This window comes from Oryzias latipes, chromosome 9, assembly GCF_053564925.1.
Source record: "Oryzias latipes strain Hd-rR chromosome 9, Olatipes_Hd-rR_3.1".
Lineage (NCBI taxonomy): Eukaryota > Metazoa > Chordata > Actinopteri > Beloniformes > Adrianichthyidae > Oryzias > Oryzias latipes.
Genome location: NC_136245.1, coordinates 22,066,395 through 22,089,874, shown reverse-complemented (window position 1 = coordinate 22,089,874; position 23,480 = coordinate 22,066,395). Strand labels below are relative to the sequence as shown.

General features: G+C 39.4%; 1 protein-coding gene across 1 annotated transcript in view; it reads left to right on the top strand.

Moving 5' to 3' along the window:
• Positions 1 to 2,046: 2,046 nt before the first annotated feature.
• wscd2 (WSC domain containing 2) overlaps positions 2,047 to 23,480 on the top strand; it is a 45,431-nt gene continuing 23,997 nt past the window's right edge. The window contains exon 1 of the mRNA XM_023958463.2: positions 2,047 to 2,538. The gene's annotated coding sequence lies outside the window, so the exon portion shown is untranslated. The remainder of the gene's footprint in view (positions 2,539 to 23,480) is intronic.

Below are 23,480 nucleotides of genomic sequence, written 5' to 3'. Positions count from 1 at the left end.
CATGTTCTTGAAGGTTCGGTTTACACAGCTGCCTGCTGTTTTGCTCCAGATAAATAAAGCTTACTGGTTATTTCAAAAGTGTCCCACCAAGTTGAAGTCGCTGAGCTGAGCTGAGTCACCATGCAGATGAAATAATTTGAAATGACGGGGCTACAGGCGCTTGCACATACTGCAGTCTTTGAATTGATGCTGCTGAAATATGCAGAGTCACCCATGCTGAGTCAACACACTGGCCCTCAAGGACAAACCAAGCACTAAACTTAGAATACTGATATGGCTTACAGATAGAAAAATACAGATCTTGACATACCTTCCATTATAGCAAGTGCTTTTCATCAATACTTAATCCTTGTGTTGGTTTTCTTATTCTGAAATGTATCTTTCAGGAACCGGTTCATGAATCGATTGCACAACAGTTTACACACAGATAAACCTGAGGGGCAAAGAGAAGGGATGATCACCCAGATGTGAGGAAAAATCCAGAGATGCACACGACTGAACATCTGGGAGCACGTTTGAGATGCGAAAAGGATTAAAATTACACTGCAAAGCAGGCAAATATGAAACAGAGATTGATTCAGAAATCAACCAATGGTGTAATTTTCAGCAACATGAATTGTTTTGTGTCAATTCGGATAGAAAAGAAGATGAAAGTATTTGATCCAAAAGTAAAAACATGTTTCAATATATGAAAAGGGTTGTATATCCCTAACAACATTCAATCAAATTGCAGTGTGTGTCAGGATTCAAGCCATGTTAATTAGAAAAAGTACCTAGTAGGTATAATTTTCTGTAGGGAAACCAAAGGTGTCATATGTTACAGCTTGAAGGAAAAAGACCAAAGAATTCTTGCATAGGCCACTTTATTAGGAACACTTGTCCAGCTGCTCGTTGACGCAAATTTCTGATCACATGGCAGAACGAAAGAAGAAGAAAGGTGATTTAAGGGACTTTAAACGTGGCATGGTTGTTTGGTGCCAGACGGACTGGTGTGAGTATTTCAGAAACTGCTGATCTACAAAATCTTCACGCACAACCATCTCTAGGGTTTAGAAGACAAAAAAAAATCTCAAAAGAATAAATAGCTGAACAGATAGACGAATAAAAAAGTGACATAAAATACATAAAAACAAATGAAAAAACTAATTCGAAGATAAACTTAAAAATAAATAAAAGTGACACGAAGTATGCAATAAATAAATAAAAGACAGACAGGCTTAAAATAAATAAACAATAGTTACTAAAAATCACTCACTCACTCATAAATAAATACATTTTAAAAATATATACCGGTAGCCTCAACATGGCATAAGTGTCACATTTGTGCCAGTTCCAAGCCCAGGTAAATGCAGAGGCTAGAGTAAGAAATGGCATCCTACAGAAAACCTTGAAGAAAAGTCAAGTGGATCACAGGAGACAATAGTTATAGACTGTTAGCAGTAGTAGATAGTAGTTTAGACAATAGTTATAGACAGTTAGGGGCGGCTGTGGTGGAGTGCTAAGGCGGTCGACCTACAATCGTAATATTGTGGGTTTGATTCCCGCCTTGCCAGCCCACGTGTCGAAGTGTCCTTAGGCAAGACACTGAACTCCACCTCTGGTGGAAGGTGTGTGTGAATGCATCTGTGACTGTAAAGCCATTTGGGCCTTTGAAGAAGGTAGAAAAGTGCTATAAGTACAGAATATTCCATTTAGCATTGCTTTTTCTACTGCCTTTTAGGTGTTTAGGAGGATTTTATACCCCAGCCTCTCTGTATACCCAACCACCTCCACGATATTCGGTCTGCACCCCCAACAGGGGCTGGCTAGATCCGGCCCTGATCATAAGAGTATTGAAAACAATAAATGAATATATTTTTCTTCATCAAATTGTATTAATATCTATGCGCTTTGTTGTCAAACTACGTAAGGATGCGAGGACACGCGCATGCACATGCCAGGGGACCTATGACGGAGTGTCCCAGAAAGTGTCAGCTCTCCCGGTGAAGCCCTGCAGACAACAGCCTCCGCGCATCCGTCATGTCTCTGCTGTGTCTTCATCAGTACAGCAGGTAGTGCTGTTGGTCCGTGTGGAGCGCAGGGCGCACGGCGCGACGCTGCCTCTCCGCACCGTCAAATAGCCTTCTTTTTATCGGACGGGCGACAGATACCACAAGTCGAGCCCCCCCCCTGCATGCTTCATCATGGCAACACTCTGACCTGAGCGGATTATAGCATCGATAGGAACGGAGCGGAGCTTCGTGTCATCTCGAAACGCCATGAGCACTGTTCACTTCTGAGAAAATCTGGAGGCGCGTGGAGGTTCACCGCGCGGGGACAGAGCAGATTACTGCGCGCCACGGACACTGTCCGAGCTAATGGGATCGACCAAACTAGCTGTACTTGTCTGCAGATGAAAGCTTCTGCGGTCCATGTTTGGCTGAGTTGTCGTGGAAAGAAACCAGCAAGCACGCGCCTGACAAATCCTCTGCTCAGTCAGGTCCGGGGAACTGCAGCACCAGCCGCTCTTCTGGAGCACCATCCCGACGCACTCTGGGGGTGAGATGAGCCTCTGCCTCAACATGTTTGCATTCAAAACTAGCAGAAAATGTTGGCTGGAGCGCAAAGCCGATCAGCTGTTGGTTGAATCATGACTCCTAAAGGTCTGACAGTGCAGCTGCACAAATCTTAGTGTCTGAAACCTGCTTACCTAGAAGTCAGTTAGGATTTACTTTGGTCTGCGTGATTTAAGGGGATAAAATAATCCACTTATTCCCATTTATGTGACAAAAAGAATGCAGAGAAAACATGTGGCATCTAACTACTGTAGTAGTCCAGATGGGAGGCACATCTTCATATTTTCCTGCAGCAATGCTCCTGCTGTGTGACAGATGTTCAGGTGCCTCTGCCTTGTGCTCAGCAGGCCACACTGTCACACTCACTGGCCTGTGAAGATGCATTACTTGAACCAGGTGCCTGACTGGTGGCCTACAGCCTGAACAACTTTATCAACCCCCCACCACCACCAAGTGTGGAAACAGAATTTCATTACAGCTCTTCTGCTAATATTAAGCTTGAGAGAATGCAGGATTAAAGCCCTTGCCTACTTTTCAGAGGAGCACTTGCTTTGCTCCTCTAACAGGTTTTTTTTAAATAATGGTTTTACAGCAAGAGTTCAAGCTCTAAGTAGGGAACACTAGCCTTTTATTACTTGTCTTTAATTTTTCCCATTTTCATTTAAAGCAAATTGAGTGGCTTTGACTTTTAGGTCAGATAAACAATTACCAGGGTTTGTGATAAAATGTCATTTTTATGCAGGTAAAGTTGTGGAAACCCACATCTTCAGCTGTGTTATTATCAATGATTTTACTGTACAACAACTCCCTGCAATCTTGCTTGTCATAACTTCATCACTCGTTATTTCTGTTGACCTTGATGAATTGCAGATGGCTTTATGGAAGCAGCTGTCCAGTGGGGAGTGTAAAATTGGAAGAAGGTAGAGCAGCGTTGTGGTTGTAACGATTGATCACCTTGCAGATAAAATCAATTGATAAATGACACTAATTGTTCATGCGGCTGCTATTTCAGCCCTTGTCCTGACAGTGAATAAAAAGCATAAAGCATGACAGATCTCTTGTTGCGGCAGAGGGGGGGCACAACCTGCAGTTCACAGCAGCTGAATCTAGAACAGGCTGAATCGATTAGGAGCATCACTGTACAAATAAAACAAAAAATACATATGCGTAACCCCCCTCCCTGTTATTTTTGATGAATAACAAGGGTCCACATCCTTCAGATTTCATGTAACTGTTGTGTTTGTTTGTTTTTTTAAAGAAAAGAGTGGATGCTGCTTTTAAAAATTAAATCTCATCGATTTTTATTACGGCAACAGCAGCTGTGTACTCTTCATCGCTCAACCCCCCAGAACCTGTCCCCGGCAGAGGCAATAGACGTCAGGGAAATAAGCCAACAGCTGAAATTCATATTTGTAAACTCATGCCATGGAGGATCCTTGCTGCTAATGTAGCAAATAATCAGGGTCAAAGTTGCCGGATTTTGTATTCCCGGGAGGCCCTCTGGCATTTAAGTGAAGCCTCAGTGGTTTTGTAAAGATTAGAACCTGGAAGGAAGGAGTATTTTTCCTTTATGTTGATGTTGAATTTCTCAGATTTTCACACATAAGCTTTGCTGAAGCAGCACAGAAGCTGAAAGTGGCTCAGATATGGAGTCATTTATGCATCAACAGGGTGGCCGGCTGCAGAGTGAGAAGGCTTTGAATTCCTCCTGAGCTTATTTCTTCATCCTCTTGACCACCTCTCAGGGATGTGCAGTGCATCATGTCCAATGGCTGTAAGCTCTGATGATCGTCAGGGGAACTGACAGGAATTGCAGTGTGGGTCTGCATTGGCCATTAGTGACAGTTGAGCGCCGTGAGCTGCGTGTGGATTGGACAGTTTTGTTTCTGATACATCATCATCAGAAATCATCATCATCAGAAAAAAAGAAAGGATTTCAAGGTCTTCATTACAGAGTTTGCAGAAATAGCTTAGCGTTAAAAGCATTCCTGCCAAAGTCATGTTGAAATATTCAATTTTGAGTATAATTTTGCTGGCATCTAAGTTTATTTATACTCATACAAATACAAAACAATATATCCTCATATATATATATACCCTTTGTTAACAATGACAGCACTCAAACGTTGCTGGTATTTTGGCCCATTCCTCCATGCAGATCTCCTGTAGAGCAGTTATGTTTTGAGGCTGTTGCTGGGCAACACAGACTTTCAACTTCCTTTGAAAGATGTTCTATGGGGTTGAGATCTGGAGACTGGCTAGACCACTCCAGGACCTTGAAATGCTTTTAACAAAGCCACTGCGTTACCCGTGCAGTTTTTGGGATCGTTGTCATTCTGAAAGACCCAGCCAGGTTTCATCTTCACTGCACTTGCTGATGGAAGGAGGTTTTCACTCAAAATCTGACCATACATGGCTCCATTCATTCTTTTCTTTACACGGATCATCGTGGTCCCTTTGCTGAAAAAAACCCAAAAGTATGATGTTTCCACCCCCATGCTTTACAGTAGTTAGGGTGTTCTTTGGATGCAACTCAGCATTATCTCTCCACCAAACACGGCGAGTAAAGTTCTTACCAAAAAGTTCTATTTTGGTTTCATCTGACCATAGGACATTCTCCAAATCCTCATCTGGATCATTCCAATGCTCTCTGGCCAACTTTAGACCGGCCAGCACATGTACTGGCTTTAGCAGGGGGACACGTCTGACACTGCAGGATTTGAGTCCCTTGCAGCATAGTGTGTTACTGCTGGTAGCCTTTGTTACTTTGTTCCCAGCTCTCTGCAGGTCATTCACGAGGTCCCCCTGTGTGGTTCTGGGATTTTTACTCACCGTTTTTGTGATTACTTTGACCTCACGAGGTGAGATCTTGGAGGGAGCCCCAGATGGGGGGAGATTATCAGTGGTCTTGTATGTCTCCCATTTCCTAATAATGGCTCCCACAGTTGATTTCTTTTCACCAAGCTGCTTACCTATTGCAGATTCAGTTTTCCCAGCCTGGTGCAGGTCACCATTTGGTTTCTGGTGTCCTTAGACAGCTCTTTGGTCTTGACCATAGTGGAGTTTTGAGTGTGACTGCTTTACGTTGTTGACAGGTGTCTTTTATAGAGATAACGAGTTCAAACAGGTGCCATTACTACAGGTAACGAGTGGAGGACAGAGGATCCTCTGACAGAAGAACTTACAGGTCTGTGAGAGCCAGAAATCCTGGTTGTTTGTAGGTGACCAAATACCTATCCACCATAATTTATAAATAAATTCTTTAAAAATTAGACAATGTAATTTTCAGGTTTTTTTTCTTTTCTCGTTTTGTCTCTCATAGTTGATGTATATCTATGAGGAAAATTACAGGCCTCTCTCATCTTTTTATGTGGGAGAACTTGCACATTTGGTGGATGACTAAATACTGTTTTGCCCACTGTAAGCCTAATTTTCTTTATATATGTCCTCCGTCATGAGAAAAATACCACATGAACATGTTAAAAACACCAAAAACACGATTTTTTTTTTATCAGAGTGGGGCTTTAACAATAACCCCCACAAATATGTATATGGAAAAAAATGAATGCTTTGCCTGCATTCAATGCAAGGAGTTAGTCAGATTTTCCGCTTATAGTAAGGCTGTTTACCACATCAGACATCCCATGATACATATGCAGATAATGAGTATTTAGACAGGTGGCTAAGGCTTACTACACCAAGCAGGGAGCCCCCCAAGACCAAACCTGTGAGCACAAAGAAACACTGCTGACAGATACGGCTATTTTACATTTTTTTCGTTGCTTTGGGAACCCTAACTAACTTGAAATGTTTTAAATGGTGATGGATCAATGTATTCTTGTCATCTCTTTTGAAGATTGTGTAAACATATTTGTCATTGAATGTGCTCTAAAAGATTATTAAATTTCTGATCTCAGACCTGCTGTTCAGACTTTTCGCTCTGACAGAGGCAGACACTCCTGCTGAGGACACATTTAATCCAAGCAAGGCTAATGGGAGGGCTGTGTGTTTGTGTTTCCTTCAGTTACAGGGGAAGGTCATGCACCTGCCATCGCCTGACGAATTTTCAACTGCAGTGTTTTCTACTATAGAGATACAGAGGCTTAACCGTATCACAGAATAATTAAAACTTTAAGGTCCTTTTTTTTTGGGAACCTTTTTAAATAGAAAGTTTTTTAGAGAAACTGTTTTTTTCTGCCCATGTCAAAAATATTTTCCATTATGTGTTTCACACATTGCTGTGATTCACGCTCTAAATAAATCTCAACCACTCTAAAAAATGTCAGCCTCATAGCGGGACTATAACAGCTTTCAGTGTTCATCAGAGGGGTGGTCAGAATCCCGACTGTGCCATCAATTCTGGCTCCCCTAAGTCTGACCCAAACCCTGTTTACTCTCCACACATTCAGACTGATTCACAAGTGTCTAAATGTCCACGTTGGCCCGTCACATGGGCCGTCGTGCACAGTAGCCTGGCATCGCATGTGTGGAGAACTGGTGTAGAGTGTAAAAACGAGGAAATAGATGAAGGATGAGACAAGCAGAAAAGACTGGAAAACTGGTCAGAATAATAAACACCTTTTCTGGAGTCTGTTGATGACCTTAAGACAGTCTTGGTCAGCAAAGTCAGCACATGACCTCTGTAATTGCTAACCTGGAGCAGCAGACCCTGTTGTTCTTTGTTCAACTTGATCTGTGCTTCACAGAAAGGCCTTTGTTGGTGTTAAACTAATGGGCTCTGTTTTCTGTTCTCGGTGCACCAACGCAGGTCCAGCCTGAAAACAGCAGGGCCTTTTATTACTGAAATTTAGTTAACCTACTCCACCTCTAGGAAAACAAATTAGTCTGCCTCCCTGCCTGCTTGTTAGCGTTCGGAAAAAGCACTTGACCCAAACTTAATCTCAGCCAATAAGCACAAATCCTCACATCAAAGTTACTTCTTTTTAAATAAATTAGAAGGGGCTAAAGCTCTGTGGCAGCAAGGATGAAAATGTATAATTTCTCATTCAAAATATTGTTAATAAAGCTTGATTTACCAATGTCAGATACACAGTTATCTATTTTTGGCCGTTATTAGGCTGTGCAATGAGATATTTAGCCAAATTAACAGTCGACTGTGATGTTTTCTCACTTTTTGCAGCATCGACCAATCTGTGAAAACACAACCATGCTCATTGAGACGCTGTGAAGAATTAAACAGGCACATTTGACGATGTCAGGAGATTTTGATCGAGTTTGTCCTGACATCACTTCAGCTTAGCAGCAGGGGCTCCAGTGTGATAAAGAATTTAAAAGAGTGGATCCCCCTCTGGCTCTGTTTGCCTGTGCAGTCACTGTCATCAGTGGCTTCAGCCTCCTCCTCAACCTTAATTGGGCCGTCACACTTACTATGGAGAAATCCATTAGGCTGCTGTGTATTAAACTATTTGCCAATTCAATATACTCATAATTTTGTTCCCATCTACTGCAGGAATAATTGAATCCTTGAGGTTTTAACTGGGAAAACTACTATAAACTTATTTTTTTTGCTGGAAACGTGTCATAAAAGGGTAAATTGTAGCGTTTCCCAATGATGGTTTTGTTCTCCGTAATTACGTCCAGAGGGATTTCCTGTGGAATAACAGTAACCAAGCAGGGCTTATTCCTATCCACCTAAAGTAGGGCTTATTATTCTTTCGCTCAGCCATACATGTTCTTCCATTAATTTCCTGCAGCAGCCAGGATAAGCGCATAAGTCTATCTCCTTATCAGCTACTTTTCTGAATCCGGACGCAAGCAGAGCGCTTGCATGAGCGCCTGCACAGTGCTAATGTTCGCCATCTGTCAGTTAAATGGCTCTGGCTGGTTGTGATGGTTGCACTAAATAAACTACCCTTGGTCGGTTATAAGCCCGTCTCCATGCCACGTCGGCTCCCTTGGCTTCTGCTGTCTTGATGTCCGTGCAGATGTATCTTTCAGGTGGCTGAGGGGCAGCATGACTCAACTGAAGCTTCTACTCAAAGCATCACTGCTTCCATATTCTTGACTTAAACAACCACTGGCTGCAGTGTCAAAGACGACAAGAGACACATTGTGATCTTTTGTGGCTGCAAACATACATATGGCTTCAAAAACGATTCCATTGTCAGGTTCGTGGTGGTGGTTGATGATTTTTCTTCATTTAAAAGACAGAGATGGGAGATTGTGCGATTTCTGCACCATTAACCACAGAGCAGATATTTCCAACCTTTTATCCACAGAAAATTTACTTCATAATGACAATAGTCTGCCACAAAGAGTAGTGAGTGAACGTCAATACGCACGCTGTGCTGAAACTAATTTCTTTTTATAGATCATAATATAATAGAAAAATCATTTGCCTCTGGTGAAATTAGATACATGTAACCTTGGATGAACCAAGGCAAATATTGCCAGTTGTGTTTTTGCAAAAATTAGAATCAAAGTGACAGAAAGGCTGAAGCAGTTTTTTTTCTTTAGGTGATAAATAAGTTTTAGATTTAGCTATGGACTAAATAATTATCATTTTAGTTTTTTTTCTATGTTATATATATATATATTAGGGCTGCACGATATGAGGAAAACTCGCGATATGCGATATTGGTGATTAATATTGGGATAACTATAGAATTTGCGGTATATAAACAAATATCAAACCAACCAAAAACATTTCCATTTCAATGCAACAGTATAAAAATTATACTCCAAATGACCCTTGTCGACATAGGAGGCAAACATCAAACATAAAAGGGCTCATTTGATTGATCAACAGCGTAAACGGGTCCTTCCGATTGGTTAAATGCATATAGGGATTTATTTAATTTATTCAATATTTCAAGCTGCCATGAGTTTGTTTTATTACATTTAACCCGTGTGCTATCTTGGATGACCCCCCCCTTACATTGACGTGTTCTCCCTACCATGACAAAGGTGGATAAATATGGAAAGATTTCATATAATCCATGGACACCAGTGAAGATCACAAATTATTGAAGAAAAAAGGTTCAGAGCACTGTCTAGTGGGTCTAGATGACCCCACTCTCAATGGTAAAGTGCCTAGGATAGCACAAGGGTCAAGGTAACCATTTATTGCGATTTTCGCCGTCTTTTGCGGTATGCATATGGCACAGCTTGATGTCGCGATAACGATAAATTTGCGGTATATTGTGCAGGCCTATCTAATTAGTTGAACACTAATTAGATAAATTATTTAGCCATTTTCTTACACTTAATGCAATTATTCAAGTATTTTTTTGTCCAAGCTTTGCTTCCATTTTTCTCTGCGGCCTGGTGTTAACCTCACACTCTGTGAACTACATCATCTCTTAAGGTCGCCTAAACTGAAATTTGTGTCAGGAGAGCACTGCAGGGTCCCACAATAGGTCAAAACAGGATTTTTCTGCCATCACTTGGAAATTTGATGTATTTAAACCCTGTTGTCTTGGCAACCACATCAAGGGAACTTTCTTGGCCCCTCGCTGCAGGTCACAGCTGGATTTCATGTGAATTCATCTAAATAAACAGAAGAGTGGACATGGCTTTATTCTACTCTTTATTTTTGACACACATTTACTGAAATTGTTGTTGGATGCCTTTCTCAAAAAAAACTCTTGGCTGCTATATATGCATGTAAGAATGATGGGATTTCTTATAGATGGACCCTTTGCATATAGTGGAAAATGTTTCATGAAATTCACCCCAAAAAACTGTCTCTAGTCCATACATTTTTCATAGTTTTGACAGTTTTTTTGTGTTTTTAGCTTTTGAAAATTCAAAGAGAACACATCTTTCCACAATAGTTACCCCTGCATGCTCATAATCTCCACAGAATGGCTTTCTTACTTACAGTGAGGTCTTTTTTTGACATTTGAAAGGAAGAAAAATGAAATCTGAGCAATCCAAGAGAGCAATCATGAGAATAAATGTACTTACAGTTCTCAGGATAATCGAACATTTCCCTGTGATCTTGTGGGTATTTCATAGCTTTATAGTGTCATGCTGCTTTCCCTTTTTTCCTTCCGTTTTACTGAAGGTGTTATTTTATGTTGGATCTGAGAAGAGCTACTGTATCTGCTTGTCATGTTTTATTCATCTCAGAAAAAGCTGCAGCACTGAGGTGCTCTCCTTCCAGCTAACCCAGAGCAGGCAGCTGTCAGAGAGCCTGACTACGCTGCCCAGTTTTCTTCTGTATCCACAAACGAACACAATCCTGAATAATTGCATAAGGAAGGGCTTTTCCTGTGTGCACATATATGTCATGCAAAGTTTGACTAAGAGGCAGATTTCCCTTGCATTTTTATTCACATTTTTGACATTAATAACCTAGAGCAGACATTTATTATGAGAAACTTTTTGGAATAAATGAACCAATTATAGGAAAATTGGCACATTTTGAGTCCATTTGAAAACACAAAAGAAGCAGGCTAAGGTTGGATTTTTTTTAACCTTTAAATCTGCCAACTTTTATCAAGTTTATGTGATTTAATTTGTGTACTATCAAAAGATATTGCCCTGATCATATGAAGAGAAGGCTAAAAAGAGCATGCAGCGTACCACAGCTGCAGCGGTGGGGAAAATGTCAAAAATCCTTACCAGGCATACTTTAAGTTTTCTTTTACACAGGTGCAACAAATGAGGACAAAGAGTGGAGTTGATTCACCATCTGAACATTCCTATACTTCCACTGCCAAGACTAGTAAAGATGCAGAAGGTTTGGAAATATATTTCTACAACTGACCCAAGTTCTTTTATTTTAACTTTGCAAGTTAACCATCAATGGCAATTAAAGGAGGAAAGTTTTATATGTTATTATAATAGTATATAGAGCATTCACTAGAAAGAAGGGGAAATTCTGATATTGCTGTAAAATGTATTTGACGTTGCAACATTTCCAGATCCCACAGCTTCCATTAAATGACTGCTTTTTAATGTGACACCTTTTTAAGAGGGCATTTAAACCCCTGAGGGTGAGCCAAGCAGACCTCAGAGAGAAAGGATGCAGCAAGCAGACTGTCCCAGTTTGCTCACAGCATTGAGTAAAATGCACAACTTCTGAAATGATTGAGATGCTGTGATCTACTGTTTGTCTATCTTTGTGTGCAGAAGCTCATTATCCTCATTGCTAAAAGTTCTGCATCCTAAATTTTACTTGAAGATTGATAAAAAATCCTTGCAGTAGGTTTTCTGTTTCCAGATCTCCCTACACTCAGTGTTTCTGTGCATTGAGAAGATGATAGGTACCACCTCTGAACAATTGGTCAATTGAAAAACTGCATAAAGATTGACAGGTTAAGTCTTAGTCACATGCACCCACAGGGAAGTTGACCCGTATGGGTGCTGCAGGTTTTTGGACTGTCTGAGCCCGTGGATGGTCACAGAGAGGTGCAGCCGCATCTTAAGAGGAGCACAGGTGTGTCTTGCAGTTCTCTTGACTTGAGGTTTGTGCGGCCACCTCATGAAAATTCAATGTACCATTATTGTGAGTGTGGTAAGTATATTGTGAAGTATTAGTAAGTATCGCATAAGTTACATTTAGGACATATAAATAACGCTGTCAAATGGTGCCCCTATGCCACACCCTAGTTGTCAGTAAGGTGCGACTGCTGCTCACACAGGTTTTGCAGGTGATACGTAAGTACCTGTGGGACACCCTGAGGATTCCCACTCAAACTATGCTATGATTGTATAATTTCATAAATTCTAATAGTCAGGCTGCAAAATGAAAAACATGTGTACGGTGTGCCCACATCTCACCTACTTCCCCTTTACTAAGTTGTTTGGTAGCATTGTTAACCAAAAGAGATGTTTTTAGATATTGAGAAAGGCATCATAAAAAAGGTTGACATAACTTAGATTGACATAAACATGAAAATAATCAGATTCAAAGTACAAAAAAATTCTGCTTGTGTAAAAGTGTTACTAATAGGAGTTAGAAAACTTAGAAAAAGAGTAATATGATGGTAAAACTCCATACATCCATCCCTCCCTCTATTCATCCAGCCATCCACCATCCCTCCAACCATCCATCTATCCGTCCATCCACTCATCCCTCCTCTCCATCCATCCATCCATCCACTCACCATCCATCCATCCATCCATCCATCCCTCCTCCCATCCATCCATCCATCCATCCATCTTCAGAACCAAATCTCTTTTGGGGTCATGGGGCTGTTGGAGCCAACCCAGCTACTGTTGGGTGAAGGCGGGGTACACCCTGAACAGGTCGCCAGTCTGTTGCAGGGCCACACAATCACACACTGTAATGGTTGCCCCTGGTGATGTTTTTTGGTTATGTTTTTAGGCAGGTTGGCTGAGGCCTCTCCCAAATTGGTCACAGCTGCCTGCAATTATCTATGTTCCTATTTAAGGACTGTTCTTTGTGTGTTTGTTGTTGGAGTGTCTTCTATGCTGTGTCAGTACTTGGTTTTTCGGGTAAATCCTTAAAACCTTATGGATGTGTTTGAGTCTTCCTGCTCCTGGGTTTATCTTCCCTGACCAACCGTAACACATTCACACGCACACCTAAAGAAACTACCAATTAACTTATGAAGCATGTTTTTGGACAGTGGGAACATGCAAACTGAAAACTCCACAAACATTATGATTTCAAGAGATTTTTTTATCGTGCTGCTGACTTTTCTCCTGCTGCTGCTTCATGGACTTTTTTTTATCATGAATTGGTCAAATGAACAATGTTTAAAGAATACATTTAAATGAAAACCCTTTTGAACAACAAAACTTCTGAGCCCCATTTAAATTTGAGAAGTATGTTGACATCAGGCCTGTGGTGCTGACCGACCTTGGCAGACAGAGTTGCGTGATGTTAGATGGCTCCATGGTTCACTGCACATTCTGCGGAGCATGCTTGCAGAGCAGCCCGTTATTTGAACACATCATGTTCCTCAAATGAATGAATTCAGACCACTGCGCCCAAAACGCTGCAAATCATAAACACCAAACAACTCATAATATACTAAATGTCATGTGTACAGCGCTCAGACACGATGACTGCTCTCACGCACGCATTTCCCCTCACTCTCTTGTAAAAGCGAAGTCTGACAAAAGCCAGTGGAGATGATCCGTTAAATGCATATGCTGTTTTGTGAGAAATGTCTTTCAGTTGAACAGACTTTTCGCAGAGAAATCTGTTTTGTCCAAATTTCTAAACTATAAATCTTTGCAGCAGTGTGGGTGTCAAATATTTGAGATTCTTCTGTGGGTTATGTGTGTAGGTGGTGAAAATAAACCAGTCTGTTTCTCAAGTGCAAAACTGTTTCTCCAATTGAGGAAAATTAACTTGTTTTTTCAGTTAAAACATATGTTAAGGCTACACTCTGATCAACTTGGTTTCATTTTCAGCAGGTTTAAGTATTTGCTTTTGTAAAGGGAATTTTCCCCACATGAATCTGCCAACTGTCTCTGAATTGGGATATAACACAGATCTGTTTTTGTTTTTTATTTTCTATGGAAGGTAAAACCTTGTCACATTCAAACTTAATAAAATCCAAAGTTACAAATGATGTTTTGTTATGACTTAAATATTTAAATATGAGACTTTAACAACCTTAGAAGTTGGATAATTTGTATAGTGAAAAAGAGATCAGTCAATTTTTCATGCTGTAAAAAGTCTACAGGAGTCTAGAGTAAAGAATACACACGTCTGACATTTTCACTGATTAGCTCTCAACGCCGATGGCTTTTGAAGCTCTTAAAGATGAGCAGTGCTGATGCTTTACTCGGCTTTGGCTTGAAAATGACGGTGGCGATAAGCACAAGCAAGATGACTTTTCAAATTTAGCAACTTTACAACTTAAACCACACTCTGGTTTTTTATAGTTAGAAGCGCTCCAGCGAAGGGGCAGTGAGACTACTGATCCTTCTTAACACATCCTTTACATCATGCCTTCATAAGTGTTGGATTTTGTTAAATAATATCCACTATGATTTCTTTTTATTTCTTATAAAACACAAGATTTGTCTTTTTTCTTATCATAGAAGGCTGCAAAACAGTAGAGGAGGAGGGTTCTTGCAGAAGGACACTTCAGTAAAGTGGGTGTTCATTAACATGGGAATGTTTCAGGCACAGAAGAGGTTTTGTCCCCTCTCATCACTGCAGCATTCAGTAGTTGATTGTTTTATTGTATTCTGCCCAACAATGAAGGAGAAGGACAGATCTTCCAACATCTTAATCTTAGCAAAGTTCTCTAAAATTAATGGCTTATCTAGTAAACGAATGTTCTTTCTTAGTTTTGATTTCAAACTATAAAGAATTGGATCTGGGTGTGTAATGCTTTTGGTGTTAAATAATTTTCCTTTGGTGTCATTTTGTGCAAAACCAGATTGATGTCAAAAGGAGTAGATTTTTTGCTCTCCCTAGTGACTGCAGCTGGAGTTCCACCTCTTTATTATTTTTTTAACAGACTTGGGTTTTTTTTTTTTTTTGACTTCCTGCCCACTGTTGCCTATAATGGAAGCAAACCTTTTGACATACCATATCAGAGTCTGTGTCCTTGTCTTCCAAGATGTGGACCTTAAAGAGCCACTCCAAGGAAAATCATGTTTTTGTGTTTTTTTAACATGTTTGTTGTAGTATATTCAATCATTGAAGATTTATATAAAGATAATAAGCTTAAAATTGCATTTCTGAGTAATTCTTTTGTCAAATCGCTGTGAATCAGGAGCAGATGCAAAAATGTTGTTGGAAAGTCACATAGGTGTTACTATCAGCCGACCTCCATGCTCCGCTTCATTCTGATGTGTCCATTTGAAGAAGACTTGATCCGTGTACGTCTTTGTTTTCCTCATCTGAGCTGGCATCTGAATCAAAACTGTACAGCTGGATGGCTCCGATGTTGCTTCTCATTTTTGTTGCACCGATAATGTTCGTTTGGGGTCATAAGGGGCTGTAAGCAAGCAGGAGAGCGTGTAATAGAGGGATGTTGGGATGCAGGGTTTAGACTTACTCCGCGTCAACAGTCCCACCCATATCTAAGAAGTCAATTTTTGACAAACTGTTGTAGCTCTGCAGAATCGATGTTTTAGAAAATGACACATATTTTTGGATTTCGGCTAAAAACGGCATAACCATAATGAAAAAAGAGCACTGGGAACGCTTTTACAATAGATCAAAAGATGATTGGAGGGGGCCTTCATATTTCTCTGTTTCCATGACGGTCAGAAAGTTATTTTTGTTTTAGGCCTCTTGTGCAATGAAAGAGGAGTTCTAACGTCAAGCAAAAATTTGGACGGTGATAATTTTGCTTAAACGGAAATTTACAGAAATAAGCAATCCACTGTGTAACTGATGAAAAGCGGAAGTCATGATCAAAGCCCAGGTTCATTCATTTACAAATACCTCTTTTTTATGACGCAAAAAAAGGTAAATGTGAGCCAATTTTTGTCAACTCAGAGAGTCAATGCAACGTTCCAGTTTGCATATAGTCTAGCTTCATTTGAAATCCTCATTAATCCCGCCTCACATTTAATTAGTCCCTGAATGTGCCAGCATCTATTGTTAACAAGCTCGTCTTGGGTTTAAGCCTCAGTCCATTGGCCTTTAACTAAAGTATAATGTGACACCTTGTAGCCTGTTATAATAAGCTTTAATTTCTTCGCACGACATAAATAAAAACCATTTAAATACAGTGTTTGTTAAAAAATAGATTTACTTTTGTTAAAGTAATAAGGGATCAGAGATTAAGAAACAGATTTAACTTATAACAATAAAAGGACATCTGAATAGATTTTACAGGTAAATGACTATGGTAACCCACTCTGTTGAGTTTTTCTCTATACTTTCTGATTAAACTCCAGCTGCCTTTACTGCTATTATTTTTCCCACAAATGCTTTGATTTCAGTTGCTAAACACTGTTCAAATCTCTCAATCTCTTAACCCCCCCCCCCCCCCCATCCCCTTCCCTGACCCCCTCCTTAACCGCCCAACTGTGTTTGTTACTCTGTGATGTCCCTCTTATGACTGTTCAGGCAAAGAGGCCCAAGATTCATAGCAGGAGGGAGCCGGGAAAGTTCATTTTTAATTAAAGCAGAGATCCTCTGTGCTTAGTGGAGGTGCAAGAGAAAAAAAAAAACCTCTCTGCAGACCCTCTGTAGGATGCTGAACGAAGAGCATTAAGACCAGATGAGAGACGACATCATTTGATCTCCTATTGAAAGCTCTCCCCTGCTGCAGAATAATTACTTCTTTTATGAAGCCATTAAAAGGGACAATTTCAAGTGATTGTTTCTCAAAATGTCCATCCATGTGTCCAACTGTGAGCTTGATGCAGCATCTGTGGGGGTCAGAAACTCACACTGTGTAAATCAAGGATAGTTAGATTCTGTTCAGAGCTTTAAGGCACATTCTTTAACAAATATAAAACACTGAAAAGGTCATACACCTGGACATTTCTGTCCTTATCCCCAGAGATTTGGTGGTTTTGACAGGTTTTTAGCTGAAAAATCAAATGGAAACACTAAGTGCTCTTTTACAGCAGCCCTATTATTCAGCCCCCTTCATTCCTTTTATGAGTATCTGTGTATACACTCACAACTACCAGTCAATCTGTGACTTCAACTTAACATTGGCTTAAAGAGGCAAATTCTGTTATTTTTAGGCCTTTAAATTCACCTCTTCTCCGAGAAAACAGGGTCACGACTGAGCTTAATGGACCATTCAGTGTTATCAGGATTACAATGAGCTTTTTGCCTGCCATGCTGGGCTTAATTTTCCAGCAACATAGAATGTGCTTAAAAGCTCTCCCTGTCATTGGTCAGTCCAACCTCTCCAATGTCAAATACTCTATTAACGGGGAGAGGGTTTCCAGCAGATTGCATTTATCAGGCTTTTTTAAAAAGTGCCTGTTTCACATATATAAAAAGGAGGAGAAAAAAACTTTAATGACCAAAAAAAATAAATAAATAAAATAAAAACAGAGACCTACTTGGCCATTCAGCACAAGAGAATAATGCATGATTCTGTCTGAAACATTTTCTGAGAAAAGGTTGGTTAACTGTGCAGTGAGCCATGACTTCAACCTTCTGCTGTAAAACATTACCTTGATCCTTTTTGCACATTGAAGGCTTGCTTTGGTCTCCATGTGGAAAACACAAATGAATGTCTATATAAACCCATAAATTGTTGCTGCAGCTGTGGAATAAAATGTAAATTATTGATGAAAACAACAGGAAAATGTTGCCCACAATCTAGATTTCTCCAGCACTTCAAACAAAAACAAAAAATCTGTGGAAAATGTCTTCTCTGAAATATATTATGCATGTGAACCCATGTTCTTCATCAAAGGTGAAAGGCAGTTCATTTTTATTCAGTCAGGCTTCACACCCAATCTGGTAAAAATCAGACTTTTAATTCTGTTTAATGCCATAAACTATATTTTTATTTTTTTAAGAATATACCTGAAAGATTCAACTTATTATTTAAAGTCAAGTTATCCCGAGAAGTCATGCAAAAACAAAACAAAACATAAATATTAAAGTAATTGGGCACCGGTAGGATCCATCGTGCTGAACTTTAAAATTCTTTACCATTAATAATAAGACGTACTTGGAAGAATGATCCTCTGCTTCTCTTTTTCTGTAAATCCCAGAATAAGTTGTAGTCAGGAAACTTTTTCTGAGACGGATTGTAAAGAAATGCTGTTAGTTTGTACCCAGTTTATCAGACACACGAAAAGATTCAAAAAGACTCAAGGGTTAAAAACAGATCTTTTGGTGTTTACTTCCAAGCAAAGAGCGAGCATACGATGGTTAGACTCAATCTGTAAACTGAAGGTGCTTTTGACAATCCCAGTCAGTTATACTGTTTTGGACACATACAACACTTCAGCTTCTCCTGACAGCTACATGTCTGCGCCCTTCAGTTCCCATGAAGGTGAAGTCAGAGCTGAGGTTTGTTTTGAAGCTGCTGTGAGTGAGTGCAGACAAATGTCTGAGCAATGCAGGTGTCATTTAATAAAAACAAAGGATTATAGTGTCTAACAATTCTATCAACTTAAATACAAAAAATATCTAGGATAATACAAGAACACATCAAAAACAATCAGCATTTCTAAAAACTAGGATTTTGTATGATAATATAATTTAAACTAACAAAGTCAGACTTTGAATAAATAAATAGAAAATATTGAGTTAAGAAATAGATTTTCTTTACAGCTGTTCTGCAAATTTATCTAGAATGTTTTTGTCTTGGTTTTCACTTAATTAAAACATGTTTTGGGTTTTAAAAGGGGATTTTACTTTTTTCTAATTCTTTTTTGAATTTACATAATGAATCTGCAACAGTAAATTTCACAATTTTTCAATAAAAGATTTCTACACTTAAAAAAGGTTCAATCACAGCAGTCGATCATGTTTCTTTCGTTGTTTTAACTTATAATGGTAATCTTACTTATTTAAGAAAATAAGGTTTTTTTTAACCAATATTTTTAAATGAACATTTTAAATGTAACTGGGTCTGTATAGTTTGAGCTTTTGGATGAGTTTGACCACTTATATGTGTGCACATGTGTTTAGAATCTATTTTATATAAAAGTTGATTTGATGTATGCTATCATTTTAGAAAAATAAATGACATTATAAATAATAGAATTAAATTGACTTTTTATTGTGAATTTCTTCTGTATTTTTAACATTTTCACATCAGTCAAATTACACTTCCTTAGTCCGTTCTGTGTTTTTCTATTTAAGCTACACAGTTATTATTTTCCACTCTTGTTTTAGGGTCAGGTGCTTTGCCAAAGGACACTTTGACATGTAGTCACCAGCTGCTGTGCGTGGTGATACATGAGCGATAGTAGAAATTTCTGGAAATTCCTGCTTGGATAGAAACATGTTTTTCCTGTAAAGAGGCCGATTAAAACTTAAACGATCAAAACATCAACAGAAAGACACAGATGAAACACATTTGTGAGGCAAGCCCAAAACTATTCTTGTCATTTATTCTATGTAAATGCAAAATATTAAACAGTTCCTGTTCTTTGTCAGACACTTCCTAGTTATCACTCCCTCTGTCCAGACTCAGTGGAATTCATCCAAATTACTTGGGTGCAACTTCCTTTCCAGTATCACAGTGCATCTCAGCACCTATTTGTTTATGATTTTAAAATCCAATGTTTGTCTTACATGGTTAAAGCTGCTATACGGTCAATGTCCTCTTATAGTTTATTGATGGAACAGAACATCATAGCTTAGCGGCTCATTATATTTAGAAATGCTGTCACTACATTTGTGACATAACACTTCAACACGTTAGGAGGGAGAAGGAGAGGTTGCCTGTACCTCACGGCGGTAAGCTGGTTTGTTTAGGACGAGGTGTAATAAGGATCAACTCTCAGCTTGAAAGAACTGGCATTAAGCCAATGACAAGCATGGGTTAGTAAAGCTGAGAAGCCACCAAGAAACTGTTTCGACAGATTGGTCCTTTTTGGTAGTTGTTCAACAATGAGACTAATCATCTGGGCCGAGCATGGTACTTGAAGTAGTTCTGTTTTTGTTTCTACTTTCATGAACTTGTAATTAGACATCCGTCAGCTTTGTGTGAAGTAATTTGTCTAATACTCTGTGCCATTTCAGAAAAAAATAACATTCAGTTTGATTTGATTTGACAAAGGTTGCACAGACATTCCAAACTCAACAGGAGGGCAGGATTGGGCTGTGGGGTTGAGGGGAAGGTCAGGAGTCCTGTGGCAAACACATATAATTCCTATGTTGAGGACATTCTCAGTTGCAGATCTCTTTCAGAATGGGAAAAAAGATTCTAATGGTTTCCTTTCACACTACTGCCAGCACAAACAGTTCCTGATGACCTTGTCTTCCTGCCACTGTTGATCCTGTTTCCATAACAACCCTGTTTCTCTCCTCGACAAGTCCATTGTTTGAGAGTGTTGGAGTATTTTTTCAACCCTTTTTTATAACTGTCCACCAAATTGAACCTTGCTGACATCTCGCCACGCGGTTGTTTTCCTGTGTTTTTCAAAATAACTGTGAAAGGAAAGCAAGAAAACTCAATTTTCATCCTTCGGAGGATGTTGCAGTTCATTCACCTCAGCTGGTGTGAACTGGAGTGGGGGTTCTGGCAGTTGAGGCACTGCTCCCATGTTCCTGCTAAAGAATTTTTTTTTGGCAAGCAAGCAAGCAACCAGGGAATGGAAATTGATTACATCTGCAGAACCGAGTGAGAATCTGCCTGTATCATGAAAATATATCCAACTTCTAAAGCTACAAACCTCCTCGGCTGGGTGGGAGACTTCCCCTTTTGTTAAATATAACCCAACTTATCTGTTTATTCTTGGGCATATTTGGCATTTAAAAAAAAGCAAATTACACAATCAGCAGAGCTAAACGCTTTTCCATGCTGGCATCTTGTCATGAATTTTCAGCTGAGTTCAATGATTCCTCCATCGTCCTGCCGCTTATTCATGCACATGTATTTCTAAAGTGTAGAAATGCGGTGAGATGATGGCATGCCCTTCTTATCCGCCTCCTCTCTGGTCAATGGGTCTAAGAACAGATATGAAGGATATTTATGGAGTTGACTTGTGCAGCAATTTGCCTGCAGCTTGAGCAGAGCTGGGTATGTACTTCCTCTCTGAAGATTAATTTTGATGTTTCTGCTTGTAAATACGGCCTGATTAAATAGTTGCTGTCTCATTAGATATGAATGTGAATTAATGATCAGCAAGTCAACTTTTGTATTTTCTGTGTGTGTATGTGTGTGGGGGGGTGTCAGGCTAAAATTGTAATATTTTAAAAAGAAGAAGTGCTAAATAGCTGGGACTTGGAAATACTTAATCACCACCTGGTGACAATTTGTCGTCTTCTCGTGAACTTTGTGCGAACTAAATCAATCTGCTGAAAAAAATAAAAAAAATTACTTTCTTTAAATTATGTTTCACAACTTTATGTTATTTATGTGCATTTCATTTTGACTTAAGTCAGCCTCATAGAGATCATAGATCTTTTACAAGGCGGACCAGACCAAGAATGACAGTAACATTCATAATTAAAACAACACAATACATCCTCTGCACTCTGCTAACCTCAAATGTGCAGAGATTTGTTGCATCTTTTTGCAAGTATTCTATTAAGTTCCCCAATATAGCCCACAATTTAGGAACAACCAATCGTTGGACATCCCTTTAACCCTTGTGCTATCTTAGATGACCCCACCCTTACATTGACGTGCTATTCCTACCATGAAAAAGGTGGATAAAGGTGGAAAGATTTCATGTAATCCATCGACACCAGTGAAGATCACAAATCATTGAAGAAAAAAGGTTTAGCGCACTGTCTAGTGGGTCTAGATGACCCAACTCCCAATGGTCAAGTGCCTAGGATAGCACAAGGGATAAGGAAGATTTTGCTGACTGTGCCTTATGGATGAGTGAGGAGCTGTCAGGAAGTTTGACAGTGATTGCAGAAAAGCAGGCCAGATTAGGCAGCACTGACTTAGAGGACTGCATGAACCCTAATGGTCGAGCACTTTGTCTCCATCTGGGTGGGCGGTGTGGTGATGCTCCTGTGGCTGAGCTGGCTCCAACAGATTCCCAGTATACTGTTTCCTCACAGATGAGCCAAGCCATAACACTCTTTTATAATCACATGTTTTCATGCCTATATGTATGTGTATGGACACACGGGGTGCGTGTGTCAGTGGAGGGGATGGGGAGGGCAAAGGGGTGGTTTTAATTTAAATGTTTTATTTTGTTTGTCTTCTTATTTTTAACTTTAAAGCGCTTTGTGCTGCATGGTTTTCGGAAGAGCTTTTTTTTTTTTTTTTTTTTACAAATAAGGTTTGATTTGGTTTGATTCATTTTAGAAAAAAGATCTCTGTGCTCAATAAAACCCAAAAACCTGCCATGCTTTTACAGAATACATTTTCCATTGAACAATTCTATTTAATAAAGCTTTTGTATGTCCTGACCTGAGCATAGCATCAGTATTTACCTGCAACTATCACAGCTTAAAATATGCAAAACCAGTCTCACCTTTTGCACAAGTGAGGACCACCAGACATTTTCAAGGAGAAAAATAACCCCTCGGTGGCAAGTTGGCAATGAAAGGTAGCGGTATGTTGAACTGAGACGTTTTCTTTGTCTTTGTGGCCTTGTAACTTGAACTTTTATAAAACTCTACCCCAGCACAATCCATTTTTAGAAACAAAGAGAGCCTTGTTAGAGAAGACGCCATATCTCATTCCTACTCAAATATTAATCATCCGCCATCAGAACTGAGCATGCTGACACTGCATCATCAGTTAGGTGTGGGGGCAACCTTCCAATAATGTTTGTACAGCTGCTGAACTGTGGATGTGAAGGAATGATGGATTATTTATCTGAAACACAGACGCAGCCCTCAGGAATGGAGTCTATTCTGTTTGAAAAGGAGAATGATCCGAAAGAAATTTAAGCTTTCATGAATGATTAACCAAGGTATTAATTAGTTCTTGTTTCTATTTGTGTAAAGCAACGCAGAAGTGCTGCTGCCCCCGGCTTTTGTTTTAGCCTGAGACGAAAAACAAGCATAAACTTTCTCATCTAACTCCTTCCGAGAAAGCTGATAAGCCCAAATATGTAAGACAGTTCAGCTGTACTTCTGCAGACCTGGATGCTGTTCAAATATTTCGAAGAATTCCCCCAAATAAATTCAAAGGTTTCAGTTTTCTTATATTTTGAGAATGTCAAGAACTCTTTATTTGAATCTAGTGTATTTTCTGCTTGTTGAATGACTCATCCTCACTTCTACAGAATTTGTACTGCTTACTTCAGGATTTTGTAGAGGGAAAAAAACATTGTTTAACTACATTATATATAAATATAAAACGTAATTTTACAAAAAAAAGTCAAGATAGCCTGAAAATCAAAAAGATTAAATTTTATATACTTTTTTTAAGTATCTGAGAGAGTATAATGTTT